The sequence below is a fragment of the Macaca nemestrina genome, chromosome 19 (assembly GCF_043159975.1).
Source record: "Macaca nemestrina isolate mMacNem1 chromosome 19, mMacNem.hap1, whole genome shotgun sequence".
In the NCBI taxonomy this organism is placed as follows: domain Eukaryota; kingdom Metazoa; phylum Chordata; class Mammalia; order Primates; family Cercopithecidae; genus Macaca; species Macaca nemestrina.
The window spans coordinates 80,598,256-80,618,760 of NC_092143.1; the positions used below are offsets into that span (position 1 = coordinate 80,598,256).

Genomic DNA, 20,505 nt, shown 5'->3' on the forward strand with positions numbered 1-20,505 from the left:
TGGTACAGTGATGAACATATGAGTGCATGTATCTTTTTGGTAGAACAATTTGTTTTCTTTTGGGTATATACCTAGTAGTGGGATTGCTGAGTTTGATGGTGATTCTGTTTTAAAGTTCTCTGGGAAATCTCCAAACTGCTTTTCACAGTGTCTTAACTAATTTACACTCCTACCAACAGTATATAAGCTCTACCTGTTCTCCTCGGTCTCATCAGCATCTGTTACTTTTTGTCTTTTTGATAATAGCCATTCTGACTGGTGTGAGATGGTATCTCATTGTGGTTTTGATTTGCATTTCTCTGGTGATTAGTGATGTGGAGCATTTTATCATATGTTTGTTGGCCACTTGTGTGTCTTCTTTTGAGAAGTGTCTGTTCATGTCTTTTGCCCATTTTTTAACATAATTATTTGTGTTTTTTTTTTCTCTTTCTGTTTGTTTGTTGATTTGTTTATGTTCCTTATAGATTCTGGATATTAGACCTTTGTTGGATGCATAGTTTGTGAATATTTTATCTTACTCCGTAGGTTGTCTATTTACTCTGTTGATAGTTCTTTCTGCTGTGCAGAAGATGTTTAATCAGGTCCCACTTGTCAATTGTTGTCTCTGTTGCAATTGCTTTTGAGGACTTAGTTATAAGCCCAAAGTCCATAATGGTGTTTTTAAGGTTTTTTTTTTTCTAGAATTCTTATAGTTTGAGGTCTTATATCTTTAATCCATCTGAAGTTAATTTTTGTATATGGTGAAAGTTAGGGGTACAGTTTTGTTCTTCTGCAGGTGACTAGTCAGTTATCCAGGCATTATTGATGACATAGGGAGTCCTTTCCCTATTGCTTATTTTTAACCTTTAGTCAAAGATCAGATGGCTGTAGGTGCATGGTTTTATTTCTGGGTTCTCTATTCTGTTCCATTGACCTATGTGTCTACAATATGGGTTGGCTTTGTGTCCCCAGTCAAATCTCATGTTGAATTGTAATCCCCCAGTGTTGGGGGTGGGGCCTGGTGGGAGATGATTGGATTGTGGGGGTGGTTTCTAATGGGTTAAAACTGTCCCCCTAGTGCTGTCTCGTGATAGATTTCTCATGAGATCTGACAGTTTAAAAGTGCATGTCACTTCCTCCTTTGTTCTCTCTCTCTCCTCCCACCATGTGAATATGTGCTTGCTTCCCTTTTGCCTTCTGCCCTGATTGTAAGTTTCCCAGGCCTCCCCAGTCATGCCTCCTGTACAGCCTGTGTAACTGTGAGTCAATTAAACCTCTTTTCTTTATAAACTACCCAGTATTAGGTAGTTTTTTATACCAATGTGGGAACAGACTAATACAGTCTGTTTTTGTACCAGTGCCATGCTGTTTTGGTTACTGTAGCCTTATAGTACAGCCTGAAGTCAGGTAATGTGACATTTCCAGCTTTTTTTCTTTTTGCTTAGGATTACTCTGGCTATTTGGGCTAATTTTTGGTTTCATATTAATTTTAGAATAGTTTTTCTAGTTCTGTGAAAAATGACATTGGTAGTTTGGTAGGAATAGTGTTGAATCTATACATTGATTTGGGCAGTATGGCCATTTTAGTGATACTGAGTCTTCTGATCCATGAGCATGAAATGTTTTTTCATTTGTTTGTGTCATCTGTTATTTCTTTTAGCAGTTTTATAGTTCTCCTTGAAGAGATTTTTCACCTCCTTGGTTAGATGCATTTCTAGGTATATTATTATTTTTTGTGGCTATTGTAAATAGAATTGCATTATTAATTTGGCTCTCAGTTAGAACATTATTGATGTGTAGAAATACTGCTGATTTTCGTACATTTATTTTGTATCCTGAAACTTTACTGAAGTTATTTATCAGTTCCAGGAGCCTTTTGGTGGAGTCTTCAGGGTTTTCTAAGTATAGAATCATATCATCCATGAAAGAAGAGGACTTGACTTCTTCTTTTCCTATTTAAATGCCTTTTATTTCTTTCTCTTGCTTGATTGCTCTAGCTAGCACTTCCAGTACTATGTTGAATAGGAGTGGTGAGAGTGGGCATCCTTGTCTTATTCTAGTTCTCAAGGGGATGGTTCAAGTTTTTGCCCATTCAGTATAATGTTGCCTGTGGGTTTGTCAGAGATGACCCATTATTTTGAAGTATGTTCCTTTGATGGTCGGTTTCTTGAGGATTTTTATCACGAAGGGATGTTGGATTTTATCAAAAGCTATTTTTGCATCTATTGAGAAGATCACATGGTTTTTAATTCTGTTTATTGACTTCAAAAATGATTTATTTAATCACATTTATAGATTCATATATGTTGAAACAATCTTGAATCTCCAGAATAAAGACTACTTTATTATGGGGAATTAACTTTTTGATCTGCTGTTGGATTCAGTTTACTAGTATTTTGTTGAGGATCTTGCGTTTGTTGTGTTCATTAGGATACTGGCCTGTAGTTTTCTGTTTTTGTTTGTTTGTTTGTTTTTTTGTTTGTTTTGCCAGGTTTTGGTATCAAGGTGATACTGGCTTCCCAGAATGAGTTAGAGAGGAGTCCCTCCTCCTCAATTTTTAAGAACAGTTTTAATAGAATTGGTACCAGTTCTTCTTTGTACATCTGGTAGAATTTGGCCATGAATCCATCTGGTCCAGGGCTTTTATTGTTAATAGGTTTTTAATTAGTGCTTTATTTTCAGAACTCAATATTGTTCTGTTTAGGGCTTCAGTTTCTTCCTGATTCAATCTTGCAAGTTCTGTGTTTCCAGGAATTTATCCATTTCTTCTAGATTTTTTAGTTTATGTGCATAGAGGTGTTCATGACAGTCTCTGGGGATCTTTTGTATTTCTGTGGGATTAGTGAAAACTTGCATTTCTGATGGCACTGCTGAGCCACTGACCAACCAGACCTGAAGTGTTCCTTCCTCTTGGCTTCTGGTTATGTGTCAGAATAAGAAATAAAATCTTTCTCTATTGTGTAAGGCAGTTTGAGTGCAGATTAAAAGTATCTCAACTAATACGTCTATTTTTCCAGAATCGTTGCGACTTTGGATTTTATTTTATCCATCCCTTCCTCTGTTCATTTATTCAGCTTTTTTCTTTGCTGAGCCCCTATGTGAAAAGCACTATACCACATACTGTGGAAATATAAATGAATCAAATTCTCAGCCCATATGCTTAAGAAACAGAAATCTATTTTGGAAAAAAGAAAGTCCAAAAAATGGTTTGAAGATAAATGCATGGCTCAGATGACAAGACAATAGCTGATGAGATGTGCATCTTCCTGTGGGCAGGGAGGTCAGGGATAAGACCACAGACTATGAGTGAGGGGGGCCCATGTGGGACACGTCCCTGGGGCATGACCATGTGGCGAGTATTGGGGGCCATGGGTGGCCAGTTTGGTTGGAGAATTCTCATAAGAAAGACAAGGGCAGAGTCTAGAGAATCTTGAATGCCAATTCAAAGATTTTGAAATTAAAAAAAAAAGTAGAATAGAAGATTCACTGAGTAGTTTTGAGCCATAGTGTGATAGGATGAAACGGTATATTAGGAAAAGTAAATTGATGAAATTGTGGACTGAGGCACTGGCTTGGATTTTCTATCTTGTGCTCCCCTCACCCCTTTTGAAATGATGACACATGGAGCACACAGATTCTGCTGCTTCTGTCTGCTCTAACTTTCGTGTTTCCAATCATGCTCTCCCATGATATTAGTGAGAGCCTCTCTTTGCACTAAAGCAGGCTCTAAGGATGTGAGGGTTTGCATCTTGTGATGTAGGAGATTTCTTTGCATTTTACATGATATTTCTCGACCTCAAGTGTGTGGAGTTGAGCTCATCATACTTCTCAGCTCATGGTGACTCAGGGTTGAGAGGGAATTCTGAGTTTAATATCCTATTGTAAGCCAGCCCATGATGCAGATGGCTGATCCATTTATCATCATTGTCTCCTGTTATCATCCATATTCTGAGTCTCGCACTGTTGCCCAGGCTGGAGTGCAGTGGCGTGATCTTGGTTCACTGCAAGCTCCACCTCCCAGGTTCATGCCATTTTCCTGCCTCAGCCTCCTGAGTAGCTGGGACTACAGGCGCCCACCATCACGCCTGGTTAATTTTTTGTATTTTTAGTAGAACGGGGTTTCATCGTGTTAGCCAGGATGGTCTCGATCTCCTGACCACATGATCCGCCCGCCTTGGCCTCCCAAAGTGCTGGGATTACATGTGTGAGCCACCGTGCCCTGCCTGTCCAAATTCTTAAACATTGAAGATAGTCCAATAGTATTTAGACCATTGGTTCTGCCTTTAGCTAGAGAAGAAAAAGAAACTTCCATTCAAGTCAGAACAAGTTCTGCTCTTCCAGATCATCAAATTCTGAAAGGCCGAGTCTCTTATAATCACCTTCTAGTGTATTTAGTGATCCGATTTATTGCATTCATTATAAATGTGGACAACTCTATAGTTATATCATTAGTGCTCATTCAATCTAAAATAACTCAAGACCATTCTGCAACAAATTAGCAATTATAAATATGGCCTTTTACTAATCTTAATAGAGACAGTCCTATATTCAACAGTAGTAGGTAGTTGCAATAGTTCCTTCCCAAGCATTTACTTCTTTTCTCATTCAGTTATTCAGTAAACATTTGAGTGTCCACCATGTGTTGTGTCTGTTACCAAATGTGGAGATGACTCCCAATCCACTTCATTATTTCCCTTTCACTGTTCAAACGTGGACGTGTTGTCCACTGCTCCCCTGAGATGGGTCTAAGACCTCTTGGTCCTCCCAATTGTCAGATTTAATAGAATCCTTCACTGGTACCGTGACTTGGGGGTGCTGGTTACTGTTGATCACCGTCTCCTTGAAATGCTTCCCTTGACTATTACGAGATTTTGCTGGTTCTTCCAAGTCTCTGATGACTTATCTCTTAGATGTTGGAATTCTTCAGAAGTCTGATCTTGGTCCTCTTTTCTTCTAAAGCCTTGTTCACCGCCAGACAGTCTTACCCTAAATGCTGGTGCCTCTGACATCTTTCTCACTAGCCTGACCTTTCTCTGGAGATTGGACCACTGTGCCCATCCTCTCCCTGGGGCCACCTCTCAGTCTGTATCCTAAAATAAAGTCATCATCTTTCCATACCAGTCCTCTTCCCATATTTTCTGTCCTGGCTAATTGTGATTGTCAACAAAGTCAGTGGATCCATTGTGGGGTTGGTCCATGAGATAGATGCTGCAGAAGATGTTTCCATCTTCCTTTCCACGTCGTCACTTGTGTCTGTATTGATTGTAAGGTGGATAAGAGTGGTGTTAAAATGAAACACTAATGGTTGGTCTTTTCTAATATACTAGAATAACTTTTCCTGAAAAAATGTAAGTCCCTTTAGCTTGAGCTCTTGAGGGAAAGAGAGAGAAGTGGAGTTAAGACCACTTTGTTGGCAGGCCATGGGAGTATTCTACATCTTTGAATGACTTCTGGCCTGGGTGTCCAGGTAGAGGAGAGTTTTGGAACCAGTTACTTTTTGGACTATACCTGGGAGTTTGTCAGTGTTGGATTAAATGTAGTCAGAAGATAGAGGTGGTGGAGTGTCAGGAGAGATCCTGCCCCCATGGTCTCATCTCTGGGTCCCTCAGGGCAACCTTTCCACATGGCTTCAGGCCGTGCAGAGCTGCACAAGGTGGGCTCTGCCTTTGCACAAACTCTTGTCTCTGCTGGAAGTACTCATTCATTCATCTTTTTTTTTTTTTCTTTTTTTTTTTGAGACAGGGTCTTACTCTGTCACCCAGGTGGGAGTGCAGTGGTGCAATCGCGGCTCACTGCAGCCTCGAACTCCTGGATTCAAGCAATCCTCCCACTGCAGCCTCCCAAGAAGCTGGGACTGCAGGCGCATGACACTCTATCTGGCTAGTTTTTTACATTTATTTTTTGTAGACACAAGGTTGCACAAAATGTTGCCCAGATTGGCCTCGAATTCCTGGGCTCAAGCTATCCTCCCAGCCTCCTAAAGTGCTGGGATTATAAGTGTGAGCCACCATGCCCAGCTTCATTCATCAAACATAAAAGGAATGACCCAGGAATTCCACCCCTAGACTTACACCCCAGATAACTGAAATCAGGGACTTGAACACCAATGTTCATCACTATTCACAATAGCCAAAAGAGGGGAGCAACCCAAGTGTGTCCATTAACACATGAGTGGAAAAACACAGTGTGGTGTGTGCATACAATGGAACGCTACTCAGCCATACAAAGGAATGAAAATAGGAAACATGCTACAGCATGGATGAACCTTGAAGACATTATGCTAGGTGAAATAAGCCAGACACAAAAGGATAAGTATTGTATAATTTCACTTATATAGAATACCTGGAATAGTCAAATTCATGGAGTCAGAAAGTAGATGAGAGGTTGTCAGGTGCCTGGGGTGGAGAGAGAGGAGTAGGGAGTTATTGCTAAATGGTTACAGAGATTCTGTTTGGGGTGGTGAAAAGTTTTGGAACCAGAGAGTAGTGATGGTTGCACAACCTTGTGAATGTAATTAATGCAGCTGAATTGTACATTTAGACACGATTAAAATGGGAAAATTTAAGTTACATATATTTCACCGAAATAAAAAACTATAAATGGAGGGATAACATTTACCATGACGGATCCTAGTATACTTGTAGACCTATGTGCATGCGGTTTCTGGGCCAGGAACCATGCTTGATTTAACTGTGTGTCCTTGAAGTTCTGCACATCGGAAAGACAGACAAGGAGGGTTTTGGAGCTGGTCTTGCGCAGCCAAGCGATGAGAAGCATTGCCTTCTTATCCTGTAAGAGAGAACTTTCATTTTTAGTATGCTAAAATTCAGCTGCAGAGGTGGTCAGGCCCATTTTTGCTGTAAGTATCTGGCATTTTGTGACGTTCTGGGGTAGAAGGAGCAGAGAGGGCTGAAAACTGGGTACAGTGTTTTCTAGAGACAAGACTCGAACTCACCTGGAGGCTGGCATGGTTTGTTGAGGGCACACGTGGAGCTGGACTTGGGAAAGTGAGCTCGGGTCTTGCTGGAGAGGACTGGGTTCTCAGCTCAGCACTGCCAGGTAGAGAGGCAGGGACCTGTCCTGGAGACAGTGGCTGAATTGAGCCTATGCACCCAGAAAACCTGACTTTCTCTTTCCCCTGCAGCTGAACTCTTCCTGGACAGCTTGCGGGAGGCACACGTGACCTGCACAGGCACCAGCCTCGTGGCTTCAGCGCTAGGCAGGCGCTGCCCGTCAGGGGTTGTAATTATGTTGATCAGAACTGTCTTTTCCCTGGGGGAAGGATGGCTCTTCTTTTTCTTCTTCATTGTTCCTTAAAAGAAATAAAAGACGAAAACAAAAAGGACTCCTCTTCCATTCCTTCAACATACTGTGGCATCTTCAGAACTGGGGACTTGAAACCTAAAGCTGATCCTAATTTCTGATGGGTAGAATGTGCGTTTGGGATTCTTTTCCACATCAAATTGAATCTGTCTTGGACTGATTTCCTGGAAGTGTTTTTCATTAGTATAATAGTCCTCAGCTGAGAGATCACAGGATCAGATGCTACAGAAGGGGAAACGCGAACTGGGGATCATCAAGTCCATCCTCCAGGGAGACGGAGACGCTCAGTGGCTGCTTTTGGGGGAACTTTGCTGATGAAAAATTGTTCCTTCTCTAGGCATATTCCCAGGGCAGGGGCATGGGGTGTGGTGAGCCACCTACTTTAGTGGTTAAAATCTTTATTCTTTTGTTTATTGAAACTATACGCAAGAAAGAAATTGGGTTCAACCAACCAACCGATCAACCATCCAACCAATGAAGTTTGTCATGCACCCACCAGTTGCCAGTCTTTCAGTGGTGCCCGGAATATCATGATTAATCAACGAAGTATTAAGAGAGCAAAGTTCCAGGCACTGAGGAGCTTCCAGGCACTGAGACAGAGCTCCGTCAGTATTTAATGACTCTCTTCCTGGTCTCAAATGTGTCCTTCTGTGTAATGCATATGTCCACCCTGTGTCTCTCCTACAGAGGGTTCCGGAATGATGGAGGAAATCCTTCTGAAACTCTTTTCTCCCCCACTTCTCTGATATATGACTTGTTTACTGCAGGCTGTTAACAGCCTTGAGAGTGTCTTTAATCCTCAGCCAGGGTCTTTAAATATAATACATCAATAACAGGTAATTATTCACTTTGAACTCTTTGCTCCTTTCCCCCATACCCTGCAGGGCGAGACTTGGAACTTTTAAGCACAGTAACAGATTCTTCCTATCAAAGTGTCAAAACTCATAAGGCCCATGTCAAGGAATTCATTTGCTTACTTTAATCTGCCTCCCCTCCTCCCTCCTTTCCCTTCGCTCACCGCGGGCTTTGTGGATTACTGTATGGAGGGCTAGTTTTCATCCTTGTGTGTTTTCTTTAAGCCGGCACCACCTTGGACCCTGAAGGATTCGCCCCCACACACGCAACCTTGTGGCCCTGAAGAGTTGCATGCAGTTGAGTCTGTTGCTCCTGCCTGTCACGTTATTCCTGTTTTGAACGTGTGCAGGAACATCCTGTCAAATTCAAAACTTCCTTTTGCCCCAAACCAATCTTTGATCTGGGAGGCCTGGACACAGCTGGCTCGGAGCAGCTCGTGTTGTGTGTGCTGGTGCCTGCCCTGGGAGCCCTGTCCCAAGCGTCTTGGAGCAACAGGGGTGTGTTTGTCCTGTTGGCTGGGGTGGTGATGGATGGCCCAGGCTGCCATTGGTCCAGCCCTGTTCAGAAGACAGCACTGTCTCCAGGGAGCTCTCCCAAAGTTCTTGGGCACTGTCTGTGGCTGTAGATTCATCTCTTCATAGGAAGCCACTTGCAATTCTTCCACCTGTTTCTCTTCCCAACACGTTGGAAGAGCCAAATGATTGCTCTAACTTTATTGCTAAATTGTTGCATAAAGTGGTACAAGTCTGGCTTCCTGTTCGTATGAAATCTTTATTGCCTGCCCAAGGCTCCCTTGTATGTGTGAAGGGGTTTCAGGGCACTCGCTGAAGTGGCGCATGATACAAATGCTGTTCACTCAGAAAGAGAAGGTTTGGCTGTGCGGAACAGCGGGTCAAAGAGTACTGTCCGTATGTCCTTCCTCGGGCTCTCCTGAGGCAATGACATCAATGGTGAACCAGGAACTCATTCTAGATTTAAGGAGTTTGCCAGGTTTAACTGAAGGGAAACATTACAAGTGTTGCCTGACATTGAAAAAGTGACCCACATTTCCATACCCAAATAATCAAAATGGATAATTTGGTTCTGTGATGTTCCTCAGGTAATTTTCTTAATTGCTAATGATATAAATTAACTTTGAACATAGAAGCAACAAGCTCTTACAGGATGTTCTGGAGTCTCGCTAGGGAATAGTGGCTAATGAAGTTGAAACGTTTGCTCTTAAATTTAATTCCATCCTTGACCTTGCCATTGACCTTTGGCCTATTGCCTCCCCTTTTGATATGTTTCCCCATGGTTTTGATGGTTATACAATATCAAAGGGGCCTTCACATGTCATCAAGAACTTATGTGATGAGCAATGTGTTTATATTGAAGGGCACTGAAGAATTCAGACACTGTCTGCACAGGATGTCAACATATCCTTTATTTTAATCGATGTGTTAAAAAATCAGTGTTTGGATAGCATGAAGGTCAATGAACTAGTGGGATGACTATATTTTTCTTTTATCCAACAGTTGTTGTGGCCACATAAGATGATGTCTAAATGCTCTACGTACATAATTAATAATGGTATGAAAAGCAAGGGCACCACGGAGTGCTAACCTTCATGGAGGGTTTGTTTGCCCATGAATACAGCTCGACAGGGAGGGTGCACGGAGCCCTGTGAAGAGAGAAGCCAGGTTTAAAGCTCCGTCTGTTTTGGAACCTCGGGCATGCAGAGGAGCATCTGGTAGAGAAGACATCCAGAGTTCCTCTTCCTCTGCTTTGTGATTCTTTCTCTCATCTATTGCAGCCTGATTACAGGTTAGGCTTCCGCAGACTGCTCTGGCCAGCCAGGGGCTGGAAGATGGGGAGTGCCAGGAGGAGTAGTGGATCACGTTAATTACAGGCCCAGGGGTATTGGGATATTTCTTTCCTTTGGTTAACCTTCTGCAACTTTGTTAGCAGCTTAGGGAACTGGAGGATGCTTGTCATCACCACACTGGCTTCCCACAACTGGCAACCTTTCTAGCTGAGAAACTATCAGAAACGTGGAATTCACCAGCATGAATTCCTAAAGGAGTATGAATGGTAGCTGTAAATATTGATTGATTGTTAGTTTACAGTGTCAAAATGAGTTATTTGTCACATGCTTCAACAACCCCACCATGGTGCCTTGCATCAAACAGATAGTTTATGTTTTTAATCATCAGAACTAATCTGTTAATATAAACAGAAGACAGCAGATGTTTTTCAATAAAAATAGAATAAAAGGGATAACTGATTGTTTTAGACATAACGGTTTTAATGAATCTAACTAGAAATAAGTAGGTATACATATTTAAAAAAGAACTGACATAGTTTACATACATTAGGAAGAGTCGTATAATAGTACACACAAAAAAGCAGAAAGAGCTGGTGCCAGCTCCGTATATACAAAGGAACCTAAGCAAATTATAGACAACCCCTCAAATTATGAACATGGGGTTATTAACACTCTACACATTTCTAAAATTTAGATCATGAGATCAGTGTTCTGGGTGAGTCAGAATTATATTCAATTTTTGGTGCCTCAATTTTAGGGAGACATGAAATCAAGAGCACCAAGAAAAGGCAAGATGATGAGGGGTCTTAAAACTATCTCAAATAAGGAATAGCTAACGGATTTTATCTGGAGAAGACTGAGGGAATATGAGATGTTGGCCTTCAAAGAGTTAAAATACTCTTGCAGAAAAGGGAGTAGATTGTTTTTCTGGGAGAATGGCTAACATTTCAGGAGAGGGAAATTCCTTTCAATGTAAGAACTACAGCTTTCCAACTTTGGAGTGGAAGTTGCTGTTAGGTAGTGAGCTCCTGTGCGCTGGACACTTTATGAATGTAGGGGTGCTGGAGAAGAATTATTCACATATTGAAAGGGAGTTCAAATAAAATTATATGAAAGCCCCTTTCTTTGAAGCCATGTGTGGGCTAGGGGTTGCCCAGGCCTTCTCTTCTACCTTCTACCTTTTGCTAGAAGATTCCCAGCAAACCTTCCTCTTGTTCATAGTATTATCATGAAGATTAGAAGAGCGTTAAAGACTAAATTTTAGAAGACAGTAAAATCATGACTCTCACACAATCATAAAATGAACATGTGCCAAGGATTTTATTTAACTCAATTAATGAGGAAGTCACTCGATATTACAACTGGCTCAAAAGAGAACTCAAGATCCACCCATCTATAGTCAGATAAAAAAGGACTGGTCAACATGGTGAGACCTCGTTTCTACTAAAAATACAAAAATTAGCCGGGAGTGGTGGTGGGTGCCTGTAGTCCCAGCTTCTCGGGAGGCTGAGGCAGGAGAATTGCTTGAACCTGGGAGGCGGAGGTTGCAGTGAGCGGAGATGGCGCCTCTGCACTCCAGCCTGGGCGACAGAGTGAGACTCCATCCCAAAAAAAGAAAAAAAAAAAAAAAAAAAGGGCAGACGAAATGAACTTACATATCTTACATATGCAATGGAGGCAAAACTGGTCAGTTTCTACAGGGTGATAGTCAGTTGTATTCCACTGGACACAATTTGCGTTTCCACAGATAGGAGTAAGTTGCCTCACTCCCAGTTTGCTACAAGTTAACTTTCATCTCTACAGAATTGTAAAACACTCTAGTCAAAGACAAAGCGAGGAGCATACCCCCGAGGCATCTCTAGGATTCCACTGAAAAGACTGCCAGTGATCTTTTCTGTCCAGTTGGAGACTGTCCACATTTTTTCCTACATCAAGTAACATGTGAGAGGTTTTCCCCAAAGTTCCTGACAAATGATGTGTGCTCAGTAAACATGATTTATTATTGATTCATCATTGTGATTTTTGCCCAAGTTTCCTGGGGAAGATGAACCATCCGGTGTCTGACATGAGGTACTCTCTGACCAAGGTCAGGATCACCGTTTTTTCTCTTCCCTCTGGAAATATTACACATACATCAAGCTACCTGCTTTTTCCTGTCTTTCATCTCCCACAGACAAATGCATTTAATGTTAGAAAATCTTTGCTTCTAATGTGCGTATAAAATCCTCCTTTTCCTTGTTCTCTTCCAATTCTCTTTCAGTTTCTTATTGTAGGAAAATGTCTCTCTGATTCAAATTTGTAGTTAAGCTTAAGAATAATTCTAGTGATCTTCCTCTCTTTTTTTTTAAAATTTATTTATTATTATTATACTTTAAGTTGTAGGGTACATGTGCATAACGTGCAGGTTTGTTACATATGTATACTTGTGCCATGTTGCTGTGCTGCACCCATCAACTCGTCATTTACATCAGGTATAACTCCCAATGCAATCCCTCCCCCCTCCCCCCCCCATGATAGGCCCCGGTGTGTGATGTTCCCCTTCCTGAGTCCGAGTGATCTCATTGTTCAGTTCCCACCTATGAGTGAGAACATGCGGTGTTTGGTTTTCTGTTCTTGTGATAGTTTGCTAAGAATGATGGATTCCAGCTGCATCCAAATCCCTACAAAGGACTCAAACTCATCCTTTTTTATGGCTGCATAGTATTCCATGGTGTATATGTGCCACATTTTCTTAATCCAATCTGTCACTGATGGACATTTGGGTTGATTCCAAGTCTTTGCTATTGTGAAGAGTGCTGCAATAAACATACGTGTGCATGTGTCTTTATAGCAGCATAATTTATAATCCTTTGGGTATATACCCAGTAATGGGATGGCTGGGTCATATGGTACATCTAGTTCTAGATCCTTGAGGAATCGCCATACTGTTTTCCATAATGGTTGAACTAGTTTACAATCCCACCGAGAGAAACAAGAAATGGGGAAAGGATTCCCTATTTAATAAATGGTGCTGGGAAAATTGGCTAGCCATAAGTAGAAAGCTGAAACTGGATCCTTTCCTTACTCTTTATACGAAAATTAATTCAAGATGGATTAGAGACTTAAATGTTAGACCTAATACCATAAAAATCCTAGAGGAAAACCTAGGTAGTACCATTCAGGACATAGGCATGGGCAAAGACTTCATGTCTAAAACACCAAAAGCAATGGCAGCAAAAGCCAAAATTGACAAATGGGATCTAATTAAACTAAAGAGCTTCTGCACAGCAAAAGAAACTACCATCAGAGTGAACAGGCAACCTACAGAATGGGAGAAAATTTTTGCAATCTACTCATCTGACAAAGGGCTAATATCCAGAACCTACAAAGAACTCAAACAAATTTACAAGAAAAAAACAAACAACCCCATCCAAAAGTGGGCAAAGGATATGAACAGACATTTCTCAAAAGAAGACATTCATACAGCCAACAGACACATGAAAAAATGCTCATCATCACTGGCCATCAGAGAAATGCAAATCAAAACCACAATGAGATACCATCTCACACCAGTTAGAATGGCAATCATTAAAAAGTCAGGAAACAACAGGTGCTGGAGAGGATGTGGAGAAATCTTCCTCTCTTAAGGAAAGAACAATTGTAAGTTTTAACTAAATTTATAAATGATGAAGTTTAGATTCAGTCATTTCAGCAAACAAAAGCTAAATAACCGTTGTTTTGAGTTACTGAAGACTCAAACATTGACACAGGAATAATACAAATTGAAAAAATATATTTTAACTTACATTAAATATATAAATGCAAGTTAAATGTTCACACAGGTATGCCCTGCCATTCCTATATGAGCCCTGTTGTCCATGGTTCTGAGTTACTTTTGGATTTGGGGACAGTGTTGTTTCTTATAACCATGGTCTACAGGTGACCTGTGTCCAGCTTTCTCAGAAACTCAGACCCAGGTTACGGGGAGGAAGCAGAAGAGAATGGTGGGTGTTGCACAGAAACTATTGCCGCTGAAAGATTGCTAGGAAGAAATTCAGACAGCATTTCACATAATGCAATATCAAGTCATCAAGAAAGAAACTACGGTTGACCATAATGGAAAGATCGTATTGCTAAAAAAATGTAAATTGTTTGTCTATCAAGTGAAATGAGGCTGTGCAAGTGTTGACTAGGCTGTGGGTTCTCTGGGTGTTGGAGCAGATGGCAGTGGGGATGGCAGGACATGGTGTTGACAGCTGACTTGTGCCAGAGGACTCACTGCTATGGTTTCTTGTGTTGATAAGAGTCTGCTTTTCATTGTTCTAGAACAATGGAATTCGGACTTACATTTTATAATTTTTGCAGTCATTTTTTGCGCTTTTGAAAGTTTTATCCCATTTCTGATCATTACACATGCGTTTTCCGTGTCTGTGAAGCTGCAGGAAAGCACGTCCTGGCTCCCCTCAGGCCCTACCTGTCACTAGGTTTCTTACCGATCTCATCGTGTGTACCAGCACAGCCAGAATCCCCCTCCCCCGGTGACTTTATGGATATACAGGGAAGATCCTAGAAATATGTGTAGAATCATTATAAACACCTCTTATACTGTTTAAAATGCAAGATGAGGAACATTCCTTCTATACCTAATTTGTGGAGAGTTTTTTTTATCAGGAAATGATGTTGAATTTGGTCAAATGCCTTTTCTCCATTTTGAGATAATGAAATGCTTTTTGTCCTTCATTCTGTTAATATGATGAATCACATTTATGAATCTGTGTATGCTGAAACATCCTTGCATCCCAAGGATAAATGCTACTTAATCATGGTGAATGACCCTTTTAATGTGCTGTTGAATTTGGCTTGCTGGTGTTTTGTGGAGGATTTTTACATTTACATTTGTAGAAATATCCAACATCTTTACATGATAAAAACTTTCAACAAATTCAGTAGAGAAGAAATGTCTCTCAACACGGTAGAGGTCACATAGGACAAGCCTACCGCTAACCTCACACTCAAGGTTGAAAAGCTGAAAGCTTTTCTTCTAAGACCAGGAATAAGACAAAAACATCCACTCTTGCCATTGCTACTCAACAAGGTATTGGAAGTCCAAGCCAGAACAATTAGGCGAGAAAAAGAAATAAAAGGCACCCAGGTAGGAAAGAAAGAAGTTAAATTCTCTGTTTGCTGATGACATAACCTTATATACAGAAAATCCTAAAGACTCCACCAAAAACTGTTAGAACCAATAAATGAATTTAGTAACATTGTAGGATAGAAATCAACATAAAGAAATAAGTAACGGTTCTATACAATGAACTATCAGAAACAGAAATTAAGAAAACAATTCCATTTACAATAGCATAAAAAGGAGCAAATTTAATCAAGTGAAAGATTTGTATATTGAGAATGATAAAACATTGTTGAAAAAAATTGAAGAACATGCACATAAATGGAAAACTATCCCATGTTCATAGATTGGAAGAATTAATTTTGTTAAAATGTTCATAGTACCCATAGTTCATATGGGTATCCATATGATCCCAAAATGTTTATAGTACCTATCTGTGGACTTAACATAATCTCTATCAAAATTCCAATGTCATTCTTTAAAGAAATAGAAATGGAAAAAACAAAACAAAACAAAAAAAAACCCTAAACTTCATAGGGAACTGTAAAAGACCCCGAATAGCCAAAGAAATCTTGAACAAAAAGAACAACGCTGGAGGCATCACACTCCATCGATTTCTGAATATATTACAAAGCTATATTAACCAAAAAAGCATGGTACTGGCATAAAAACAGATGCATTGACCAATAGAACGGGATAGAAAGACCAGAAATAAACCCACACATTTATCATCAATTGACTTTAGACAAAGATGCCAAAAACAAACAATGGACAAAGGACAGTCTCATCAACAAATGATGCTGGGAAAACTGGAATTCCACATGCAGAAGACTGGAGTTGGACCCTTATCTTACACCATATGCATAAAAGTCAACTCAAAACAGATTAAATACTTAAATGTAATACCTAAAATTATAAAATTACCAGAAGAAAACATAGACGAAAAGCTCTGTGACGTTGGTCTGAGCAATGATTTCTTGGATATAACCCACAAAGCCTAGGTAAGAAAAGCAAAAAGAGATCAATGGGATTACATTCAACTAAAATGTTTCTGAACAGCAAAGGAAACAATTAATAGTGTGAAGAGACAACCCATGCCTTGAGGAAATACATTTGCATATCTGAGAGGAGGGTAATAGCTAAGATATATAAAGAACTTAACTCAGTACCAAGATAGCAAATAACAATGACTAAAAGTGGGCAAAGGACCCAAATAGACATTTTTCTAAAGAGGACACACAAATAGTCAGCAGATATATAAATACTTTCAACATCACTAATTATCAGGGAAATGCAAACTAGAACCATAAGAAGATATCACATGTTACAACAGCTATTGAGGATGCAGAGACAAAGGAATCCTTAGATACAGTTGTTGGGAATGTAAATTAGTGTCGCCATTGTGGAAAACAATATGGGGGTTCCCAAAACACTAAAAATAGAATTACCATGTGACCTAGCAATCCTACTTTTGGGTATGTATCCAAAGGAACTGAAATCAGTGTCTCATAGAGATCTACACTCCCGTGTTCATTGCAGCATGCTATGGTTTGCATGTTTGACACAACTAAGCCTCATGTTGAAATCTGATCCCCAGTATTGGAGGTGGGGCCTCCTGGGAGGGATTTGGGTCATGGGAGTGCATCCCTCATGAATAGATTAATGCAATTCCCAAGTGTGAGTTCTCACTCTGTTGGTTCCCACAGGAGCTGGTTGTTGAACCAGTCTTGCTGCTCCCACCGCACCCTGCCTTTCTGCCTCTCTCTCCATGTGATCTCTGCATGCTCAGCTCCCTTTCGTTTTCTGCCCTGAGTGGAAGCAGCCTGAGGCCCTCACCAGGAGCCAAGCCGTGCTGGCACCATGCTTCTTGTACAGCTTACAGAATGGTGAGCCTAGTGAACCTCTTTTCTGTATAAATTACCCAGCTTCAGGTATCCCTTTATAGCAACACTAAATGGACTCAGATACAGCATTAATCACAATAGCCAAGATATTGAATCAACCTGTGTTCATCAACAGATGGATGGATAAAGCCATAAAAAAGAAGGAAATTCTTTCATTTGAGACTTGGAAGACAACAGGCTAAATAAATAAGTTAAGTCCAGACAGAAAAATACTGCATGACATCACTTATACGTGGAATCTAAAACAGTCAAACTCATAGAAGCAGAGAGCAGAAGGCCAAGTGGAAGGTGGACAGGGAAAGGGGAGATGTTGGTCAGAGAGTACAAAGTTTTAGTTAGACAGGAGGAATATGTTCTAGTGATGTATTGCATAGCATGGGGACTGCAGTCAATAATAATGTATATTTCAAAATTGCTAACATGCTAGATTTTAAATAGTCTCACCATAAATAAATATGTGAGGCAATGGATATGTTAACTGGCCTGATTTAATCATTCTACAATATATACATATAACATCTCACTGCATCCCATAAATATATACAACTATTATGTCACTTAAAAATAAAATAAATAAAAACAAAAAAACCCCGCAAGTTGATTAAACTCTTCAATAACTTCGTTTTGGACTTATGTATCATTTGAGAATATTTTAGTAGTATTTCCATGTTGAAAACTTCCCCTAAACATTTTCAATCAAAAACTTGCACATGAAATTCCCCAGGGTCATGTGGAAACATGCACCATTGCTATATGTGTGACACAGAAGGATCCGCCGATGGAAGGGTCTGTGTTAGTGTACTCTCGGAGAGTAGGCGTGTGTTTGGCGTGGGGTTTATTTTGTATCACCCCTTCACTCCACTCCAGAGCATATAAGAGGTCGCAGGATTAACTTCCGGGTGTGGACGGAGGCCCGCGTAAAGGCTCCTCTATATAAATCAGGGGACTGCAAGGCTTTGTTAGGTTTACCCAAGCCTTTTGCAGAAAGATGATGTGCTCACACATGTGGAGCAGACACTGAGTGCCAAAAATTCTTCCAGAGTGCTTTGCAACTTTGCTGTCTCCTAAATAATTGTAGACATCGATGCATTCTTTAGTAAACTGTGTTTATGTACTGTTCCACGGCAGAGAAGTATCTCGAGTAGCCTCAGCACCCTCTGTCCCATGTACTTCTCGTGTGACCCCGGATGTGGTCTGCAGAGCTGAGCCTGTGGTATTTGGGTCACATAACTGTTTCTGTGCCAACACATGTTTTCTTTCCCATTGCTCTTAACTGTGCAGTAAAGAAGGGAGATTGGCTGGTGAAAGTGTCCTGGGTCCTTCAAGAATTTTTCAGATTTCACAGTGCCTGTAATCTGAGCTCCCTACACTGAGTGGTTTAGTGGTTATGGTCAGATGACTGCTTTATCGTAACCTGTCAGCTGAACAATCATGTTTGGGTGTGTGTGTTTGAACAGTGCTATAATTGGTACGAGGGGTTCAGAAATGCCCTGGGGGATGCCCCAACATCGGATGGGCACCTGGAGCCGGTATCACAGCCTGACATGCCATCAGCTCCGTCCTTGACACTCAGGCCTGGTGATCACCCTTGATCCCCCAGCTTGAGTCCCCACCACTTAGTTTACCCGCAGGAAGAAACTGAGAGCTACAGCTGCCACTTTCTTGTCTGACACAGCCAGAGCTATCATAGGATGGTGAAAAGCTGGTGTTCACCTTAACAAGAGAGGCCTGACCGAAGAGGCAGGCTTGTTTGGAAGCTGGTGGTCACTGGTGGTCACGGCTCTTTTACCCCTTAGGCTAGGGAGGGCCCAGAGAGTGGTACTTGTGAGGCCTCCAGTTCCTTTTATGTAAGAAGTGTGTGCACTCACACTTCTGCCGTAGAGATTTATAAGCACACTGACGTCTCAGTCAGTCACCGTACTTATTAAAGACATAAATATTTTACCTCTTAGCAAAGATGAAAATAGTTTTCACAGATTTCCTGGCAGGCAACAACACAACCCGGCCAACGCTTTTCATCTGTGGATTTCGATCTAATAAAGTATTGATCTAGGGAACAGAACTGGTTTCTGAAAAGTACAAAACCAGATTGACCAGGGCTAGGGGGAGGGTTTGCCTCTACCTGAGGATATTCTGAGTTTTATGGATGCTTTGTTGAGCAGTGTTGAAATAGAAAGTGGTGATGGAATAAAAGACGTCAAACTCTCTAAGGCTTGAGGATGCACTGCGGAAAGAAAACCGCCTTTCTCGCAGGTTTCCTGATTACTCATCTTAATTAGGCATTGCCCTGAATGACAAAACTTCCTCTGGCTCCGACGCCCCCCTTAACCGTTTTAATTCTATAACCAAACCTCACAATCACAGCTCTCCTTGCACGGCAGAGGCCTTAGGCTCGGGGGAGAATCTGGCCAGGTCTGAATGCAGACTGCAGAGGTACAAATAGGGCCCTACTGAAGGAGCAGGGCTGGGCACAGAGGTTAGGGGAGGCCAGCTTGTCCCTGGGCACATTAAGAAAGACAGCTCCTCAGTCATCTGGGACTTGGTAGAAAAGGGAAAAAAAGGAGACTTTTTCAAGGAACAAGATAATAATCACAGTCTGCCATTGTGTTAGCGCTTCTTGTATGTTTTCTCCTTAATTCCGGCCATGCCTGTGCAGTGGTCGCTTCTTTCTTTTGCTGTGTGACTGTGGCCTGGCAGGCTCACCGAGCCTTGGCCATCTGCTTGTCTATTGCCCCCGGCCCAGCTTGCCGGCCCGTGGCTCCTCTCCCTCCACAGCCACCATTGCTCCACCATCCCACATGGACAGGATTCTCTTTCTCCACCCTTCACTGGGAGGCCGTTGCTTCATCTCCTCTCTGGCTGCTCAACCCAAATCTGTATCTCCCTTCTCTTTCCAGGCATCAATGACACAGGGCCCAGTGAGCCAGAGCCTTTTTTTTTTTTTTTTCTTTTTTTTTGAGACGGAGTCTCATTCTGTTGCCCAGACTGGAATGCGGTGGCTCAATATCAGCTCACTGAAACTCAGGTTTCAAGCGACTCTCCTGCCTCAGTCTCCCAAGTAGCTGGGATTACAAGGGCCTGCCACAACACCCAGCTAAGTTTTGTAATTTTCAGTATAGACAGGGTTTCACCATGTTGGCCAGGCTGGTCTCAAACTTCTGACCTCAAGTGATCTGCCTGCCTTGGCCTCCCAAAAGTGTTGGGATTACAGGCGTGAGCCCCCCTGCCCGGCTGAACCAGAGCTTTATTACTGATTTGCGGATCATGCGGAAGACAGAGAGGCTGCAGGCTCGCATAGCACATGGCTTATTAGCTGGTTGATTCGCAGCTCTGCAACCTCCCTTTGCTGCTTTTGCCAGCCCACATCTAGCCTCCCATGCCTGGCTCAGCTCTCTTCCATTCTGCCTTTTGCTGCTTCCTTGATCAACCCCCTGCTCCCTTCACAACTCTTCCCTCCTTGGTTGTAGAAAGTCCTCCTGCTCTAACTGCCCCCACCCCGAAAGCCAGGGCCTAGGTCCCCATAACTGAGGGGT

The 20,505-nt window shown here is 41.6% G+C and overlaps 1 long non-coding RNA gene across 1 annotated transcript in view; it reads left to right on the forward strand.

Annotated features, from left to right (window-relative positions):
* Window positions 1-16,560: 16,560 nt before the first annotated feature.
* The window catches only part of LOC112426110 (uncharacterized), a 47,428-nt gene continuing 43,483 nt past the window's right edge, over window positions 16,561-20,505 (forward strand). Inside the window, exon 1 of the long non-coding RNA XR_011617145.1 lies at window positions 16,561-16,954. This is a non-coding gene — a long non-coding RNA (uncharacterized lncRNA). The remainder of the gene's footprint in view (window positions 16,955-20,505) is intronic.